The sequence below is a fragment of the Ovis aries genome, chromosome 4, assembly GCF_016772045.2.
Source record: "Ovis aries strain OAR_USU_Benz2616 breed Rambouillet chromosome 4, ARS-UI_Ramb_v3.0, whole genome shotgun sequence".
NCBI lineage: Eukaryota > Metazoa > Chordata > Mammalia > Artiodactyla > Bovidae > Ovis > Ovis aries.
In genome coordinates this window covers 54,492,177-54,500,131 of record NC_056057.1, presented here as the reverse complement: position 1 = coordinate 54,500,131, position 7,955 = coordinate 54,492,177, and positions in this window count along the sequence as shown.

Genomic DNA, 7,955 nt, shown 5'->3' with positions numbered 1-7,955 from the left:
GATTTTTATTGACTTTTCAATATTTTATAACTTTGAACTTTTACGATTCAGAGTATAAATTGAATATGGTTGAGTGTAATTTTATATTCTCTTTTGCCTCAAGAATGTTTTTTTTTGCTTTTGATTTTTATTCTAATTTTGACAAATAATTATCCTCCTTTTGATTCCAATGACTTTGACTTCTCCATAGGTATGCAAAATTTAGAAAGATTTTATGTCTTCTATGCTCAGATCAGCAAATCTTTACTAATGTGATCAGAAGTTATAGATCACAATTATTACTGTCAGTGATCTTTATTATATAACTTCTATTTCAAGTGTCATTTTACCACAGATTTGATGTTGTCTTCATCTAGAAACAATTAGACAAACTGTAATCATTAACATTATTAAATTTATCAAAGCATTATGTCCTCAATATTCTCATTTTTAGATTTGCTTATTTCATCTATCTTTGCGTATCTGATTCTAACTAATTTTCTCATTTTTTGAATATATGACAATATATTTTGTTTCTTTTACATGAGTGGCATTTGGCTAAGGCTACATCACACTTAGTGATCTAAAAATTAAAAATACTTATTTTAATACTGTATACTATAACTTTTGAAATATTTAATTTTTTGAAGAAAAACATGAACTTACCATGTATTTTTATAGAATAAATGCACAAGAAATGTTATCCTATATCAAGCTTGCATAGTCTCTATAGTATTACCTATTTCATGATATTTATACACTTATATTAATAATAATTGTCAGGATCTTATGTAGGACAAAAATATGCTATAAATTTTTCTCATAATCTGGAGTAGTGGCTCTTGAAAATAATATTTGTGGAAAATATAAATTGTTTATATTTAAATTTTATACCTAAAATTTATATAAATTTATGTAAATGATTGCAGCCATGAAATTAAAAGATGCTTACTCCTTAGAAGGAAAGCTATGAGCAACCTAGACAGCACATTAAAAAGCAGAGACATTACTTTGTCAACAAACATCCATCTAGTCAAGGCTATGGTTTTTTCAGTAGGCATGTATGGATGTGAGAGTTGGACTATAAAGAAAGCTGAGCACCAAAGAACTGATGCTTTTGAACTGTGGTGTTAGAGAAGACTCTTGAGAGTCCCTTGGACTGCAAGGAGATCCAACAAGTCTATCCTAAAGGAGATCAGTCCTGGGTGTTCATTGGAAGGACTGATGTTGAAGCTGAAAATGCAATACTTTGGCCACCTGATGCATAGAGCTGACTCATTTGAAAGGACCCTGATGCTGGGAGAGATTGAGGGCAGGAGGAGAAGGGGACGACAGAGAATGAGATGGTTGGATGGCATCACCTACTCGATGGACGTGAGTTTGTGTAAACTCCGGGAGTTGGTGATGGACAGGGAGGCCTGGCATGCTGTGGTTCATGGGGTCTCACAGAGTTGGACACGACTGAGCAGCTGAACTGAACTGAACTGAACTCACATAAGTGAAAAGACATTAACTCTCCCAAGATAAATTTTGAGGTTAAAAGAATACTTTATTTTGCACAGTATTTCATAGTTTTAAAATCATTTTTGTCTCTATTGTGCCATTTAATCCTCATAGCAATCATGTTGAGTGGTCTGGATTATCAGGCCCATTTTTCAGAGGAGAGTGCTGAATGTCAAAGCAAGTAAGTGGTTTACCCATGTCAGCAAACCCTTCGAGTGGCAGTGCTGAAGCAAAAACAGTTTTCCTGTATCCAAGTGAAGCATTCTAGTTGGGTAAGGTATACCTTCCAAAATCTGGCAAAAACACTTCTAAAAAATAGATACTTTTCTAGGAGAAATAACGATCCCACTTTGATTCCTATTAACTTTAAAATCTTTAAAAACAAGACAGTTCAGGTTTATTGGGAAGTGTAGGAATATGTTTTGGAATGTGGACTCTAAACACAGAAAAACAATCTATTTAGAAGGATCTTCCCAGGGAAGACCAATGAAAAGCGAGAAAAAAACGGGAATAGGGAAGGGCAGGGACCAAGGACAGTGAGCACTATAATCTGGTGGGATAGATAACACTTCTTATTTTCATTGTTCTAATTATATTTCATATTATAAAAGTTAATATTGCAAAAAATCATTTTAAAATTTGCATAAAGCATTCACTCTAGTACCTTACCCAGTTAAAATTTTAAAATAAAAGAAAAATTCAATGTTTTAAAAATGCCAAAGTACAATTTAGAAAGTTTTATAGTAAAATTCAAATCTTCCCTGAAATGCTGTCGTCCATTTAAATATGTAGTGAGGAATATATGGCACATCATTTTAACCATAATTATTACATTAAATAAAATTTTAAATGCTGCAAAGACAAACATTTAATAATAAGTAACCCTGAACAACTTCCAATATTTCTTCTTAAATATTTCTGACAATATGTTTATTTTGTTGACGACTGTTCTTTTCTAATCTGTTGTATTGCAGTAAAGTTTCTACCAATAACAGGGGAATAGAAGGGGAAATTTATCCTTTAAAAGGGGTTAAGAGAGATGTCATTATCCTGCTGAGCTTCCTTTCCACATTCTTTCCTACCAAAATTATAAAGTTCTCTCAAAATTGAAAAGGCTGGTTGATAATGTTTATGATTGATATGGTGGGCAAAAAGAGCACCACTGTCATCAATCTTGCCTATCTCTATGAAGGTTATTAGTAGGAAAACTGAAGTAACTTTTCTCTCTAGTGTCCTTAGGTATGAGAGTCCCTTACTCTATAACCTTCCTTTCTACTCTGTGTCTAAACACAACTACTAATCATTAAAAAGAGGCTGCAGTTTAGATCAACAAATTCAGTTCTACTCATAAGTGAGTTTGCTTTAATTCAAGACAAAGTATGAAGACTCATTTTTTAAAACCCCTTCAATTAAAAATAATTATTACTTAATGAACTCCAACTATATGCCAGGAATCTTAAAGATATTATCTCACTTAATTCTCAGGATGAATCCTTCGAGAAAATATTAAGCCTATTTTACATAGAATATACACGGTTAGAGAGATTAAGTAGTTTGCTGGACTGACACAGTTAGTGAAGTAGTTAAGATACCTTTTGAAAGTCTAGGTTCCTGTTAGTCTAAGTCCCTTCCTCTCGATTGGTCCAACAGTCTGATTTGAGTTTCTGAAGTTAAAAGAGGAGAATCCAACTAACAACTAACAGCTGAAATAAGAATGTGATATCAAACTTCACATCATAAAAGGTTAGGTTTCATTTCTATGAATTTGAAAAGAGTTCCTTTAGCTTTGTTTTATGAACCTATGATACTTATTACTCTGTGAAGAATAAATAGGAAGAGGTATTTCCATACATACTATGGATCAGTTTACTCCTATTGTTCATCTCTGTATATATAATAGGCAGTATGTCCCCTTTCAAGGTTACATTTAGCACCATTAAACTTGTTTGTTTGTTTTTGAATCCCATCCACATGCTATGAGTCATTCTATGATGTATGCATACTATGCCCTCATGCATATTCACCCTGGACAATGGCTGTCTTTACAAAAAGAGATAAGAGGTTTACAACATTCTGGGCATGAGTTATGTTTTTGATATATGTGATCTCAATGATTTTCTCAACAACCACATTGTTATTACTATTAAAAGTATATGTTTTATTAATATATTGGGGCTTCCCTGGTGGCTCGGACAGTTAACAATCTCCCTGTAATCCAGGAGACCAGGGTTAGGAAGATCCCCTGGAGAAGGAAATGGCAACCCACTCCAGTATTCTTACCTGGAGAATCCCATAGAGGGAAGAGCCTGGCAGACTATAATCCAAGGGGTCACAAAGAGTTGAACACCAGTGAATGACTAACACGTTCACTTTCTTTCATTAATATATTGAGTAAAATAATACATAAGAAACTGAATCAGAGGTAGTGATGGAACAAGACTTGAAACAAAAACTATCTAATATTTAATCATCAAAATAAAGGACCTAAACCACCATGCCTGTTTCCCAAATTTCCCCTCTTCCTGTACTACCTGCATTGTTTTTTGCCATATCCCAAAAAACAAAAACACTATAATATTTTTGCATTGATCTTAGCCAGCTAATTTTTATCTTAATATATTCATACTTAAGAGGAAACTATCATTAAGTGGAACATTGATATTATTTAACACATAGAAAGTAACCTAAAATAAAGATGTAACTATAAAATTTTTAAATGTCAATTATTCATACATTTCTGGTGGGAATATAATGTGACACAGTCATTTTGGAAAACAGGTTGACAGCTTTCATTCAAACTAAAACACATTTACCATACAATCAAGCACTCCTATGCATTTATCTCAGATATATTAAAAATTATGTTCAAGAAAAAACAAATACTGGAAAGGTTTTGGCAGTTCAAAAACAGGAAAATTCAAATGTCCTTCAGTGAATAAACAAAGTAAAAAACTTTGGTACAACCATATCACGGAATACTACTCAGCAATAAAACAGAACAAACTAAGGATGTATGTAACAATTTAGCTGAATCTCTAGAGAAATCATGTTGCATGGAAAAAAGCCAGTCTCAAAAAGTAACATTCTCTGTGATTACATTTACATAATATTCTTGAAATAATGTAATTAGAGAGATACAAAGCAGATTAGTGGTTGACAGAAATTAGTGTCTAAATGCGGAGCGGGTAGAGAGTAGAAGTTTGGGGGTGATGGAGATATAAATAAGGGATACAACATAAGGGAACTTTATGGTGATGGAATAGTTCTTCATTTTTTTATGGTGGTAGTTAAACATGTGATAAAATTGATTAAAACTATACTCACATACAAACGAATATATGTATGACTGGCCAATCTCAAGCTCTGTAAATTCTACTAACACCAGCTTCATGGTGTGGATATTTACTATTGTTAGATAAGATGCTAACATTGGAGGAGGGTGAGTGTAGGGTGCACAGGACCTTCCTATACATTTTCCCCACCTATGACTCTGTAACTATTTAAAAATGAAAAGTTAAAACAAACAAACAAAAAACTGTCCATAACTGTACATCCTAAATATCACCTTTGCCACCAGCAGCATGTGAACCATACTCTGCTACACTGGACTCCGCTTATGCTGCCCCTTTCCCTTGTTCACTTGATTGACATCAGATTCTAACTCAGCTTCTAAACCTCTCTTCAAATGCTACCACCTCTGTGGCTTCCCTTTTTCTCTCTCTAGGACAGGCTCAGCAAAGCCCCTTCCCATTTTTTCATTGTACTTGATACACATTTCCAAAATAGCAGTTATGTTTCTTGTGCTTTTCTTAACATCCCTCTATTTTCCTTTAAACTCTAGGAACCTTGGTGTAATTTCTGCAATTTTTTTTCCTCTGACATTATAATTTGTTGTTGTTGTTCAGTCTCTAAGTTGCATCCAACTCTTTGCAACCCCACGGACTGCAGCATGTCAGGCTCCTCTTGTCCTTATACTGTTAATTCTTAATAAATAAAATCTATTTAGCCTTGGTGGGAATTCTTACTGCAATATGGACATCAACATGTGATAAGGTTACAATTTTACAAAGTGCAAGATCCCACTGATTAAAGTAGGTTTCTTAAGAGGACTTTATTTGAATGTAGATGTGGGTGTATATGTTCATGTGTCTACAGGAATATAGAGACACACACACACAAGTACAATAGCAATACTATGGGTATAGCCAGGTAAATAGCATTATTATTAGCCCCTTTTGCTATCTTTAATTATAAACTTCCTTGAACTCAACCCAGTGCAGAAGCACTTAATAACTTGAATGTTAAAGGACAATTTCTTAGTGATTTTTAGACTCTGGGTTTATATTTAAAGAAATAGTAATTTCATGGCATATTTTTTTAAATCAAATCTACTAGTTACTCTTTAAAGGCAACTGATCCTCGCATATTTATTAAAAAATATAAACTGACTTGGCCCACTAATTTTGATAAAAAGAAAATACCAATAAAGAACTAAATGAGAGTATTAACATTGATGGTCCAATATCCTTCATATTTAGTGAATTGTGAGGATATATTCTCAAAACTAAGTAATGAAAAAAAGCATGTTTTAGGATTAATTATAATACATGCATTTTTCTTGTTTTATTTTTAAAGTTATTTATTTTATATCATAAAAAAGAACATAGCTATTAGAAAACCTGGAAAATAAAGAAAATCTGGAGAAATATTATTTCCATTGGCTTACTACCTAGAGACAATTATTATTTGCATGTCAGACTAATGCCCCCTATCATTTTTTTCCAAACTCATCTCTAAAAAATAATTGTAAATATAAATAAATACATTCACATAATATACATATAAAATATATTTTATTATAAATACTATTCTTAAGGGCTTCCCTGGTGGCTCACATGGTAAAGAATCTGCCTGCAGTACAGGAGACTTGGGTTCAATCTCTGGATTGGGAAGATTCCCTGGAAGAGGGCATGGCAACCCACCCCAGTATTGTTGCATGAAGAATCCCCATGGACAGAAGAGCCTGGCAGTCTACCGTCCATGGGGTTGCAAAGAGTTGGACACGATGGAGCAACTAAGCACAGCACAGCACAACACTTTTCTTAAGCAATAACTTATTAAACTTATTTTTTTATATGTTCAGTGCTTGAGAATCAGTTTACACAAATCATCTCCCATTCTCAATCTTTCTAGGATGGTCTTATTGTCCCAATTGTATAAATAAAAAAATCTGAGGCTCAGAACGATTATATAAGATGCTCAACTTCAAATAGCTTGTCTATGGTTGTCATGGACACATACATACTGTTTTGTTTACTCACCATTGATTCTACTGGGAACAGAATCTAAAGTTTTCTCTTGGGGGAACTACTGTGCTTTGCCTGAGTTGCAGTGGTTTAGAGGAGTCTGACCATACTCCCTGGCTTCTAATCGTGTACACAGTCCAGATGCCTGTACTCAGACCCCTGCTTCTACCTCCTCCCAGTAAGTGATTTAGAGATGGGCATACAACCTAGGTCAATTTACTTCCCACCTCATCAAAAAAAAAATTGGCTTTATCTCTTATTAATGAACCCAGTCTTAACCCTTAAAAGTTGGTGTTCTCATCTTGTCTCTCCAGCTCCTGATTTTTGGTGTGACTTTAGGAATTTTAGATTTGGTCCAACCTTCCTGACACCCAACCCTGAGGCCATTGATAACTGCTTAAATTTAAATGAAACTTTGATCAACTACTTCAGTCTTGACTAAAGTCTTTATGTAAACAGTGTTAGTGCCCTTTTAGAAGAAAGCAGATAATCTGTGGCCAGAGATAACAGAACAGAGGAAATATTGGGCAAAACTCAAATCTGGCTTGCACTGGAATAGAGACTATATACATACACACACACAAGACAAAGCTGAAAGCTGACATCAGTTCTTTAGTGAGAAGAGTGTTGGTAATTATTTCAGGAACACAGCTCAACCAGTGTGCAGTATATGTAAGTCAGCTGTAAAATTAAATCCATATTGTGCTTATTTTGTGGTTTGGGTTCAATCATTCCTACCAAACTTACACAATATTTATAAAGGTCCAAGTAACAAAAACACCACAGACATAGTAAGAGAGATCTGGCCAATTTAGACTGTCCTTGATTATGAAATAAGATTCTGAGGCTCTGTATGGGCAAAACTAGAGATGGTGATATTTACTCTGAAAAACAAAAGAGTTATTAAAGTTATATAATATAGAAATTTTAAAATTGTATCCCAAATTCTTGGAGACATGTCTGGGAGAGAATAAATAAGAGATTGAAATCTTTACAGCAGCAATATTCAGAAAGCTCTTTTATACAGACACTAAAATCAACTTCTTCCCTGGATGAACCTCAACTTGCATAAGTACATATTCTCAAAAACTGAAAAATCATCTTGCATGGTTTGTTACTGATTTCCTGGAACTCCCTGCTGAATTTTTTTTCCCATTTCTAGTTTGA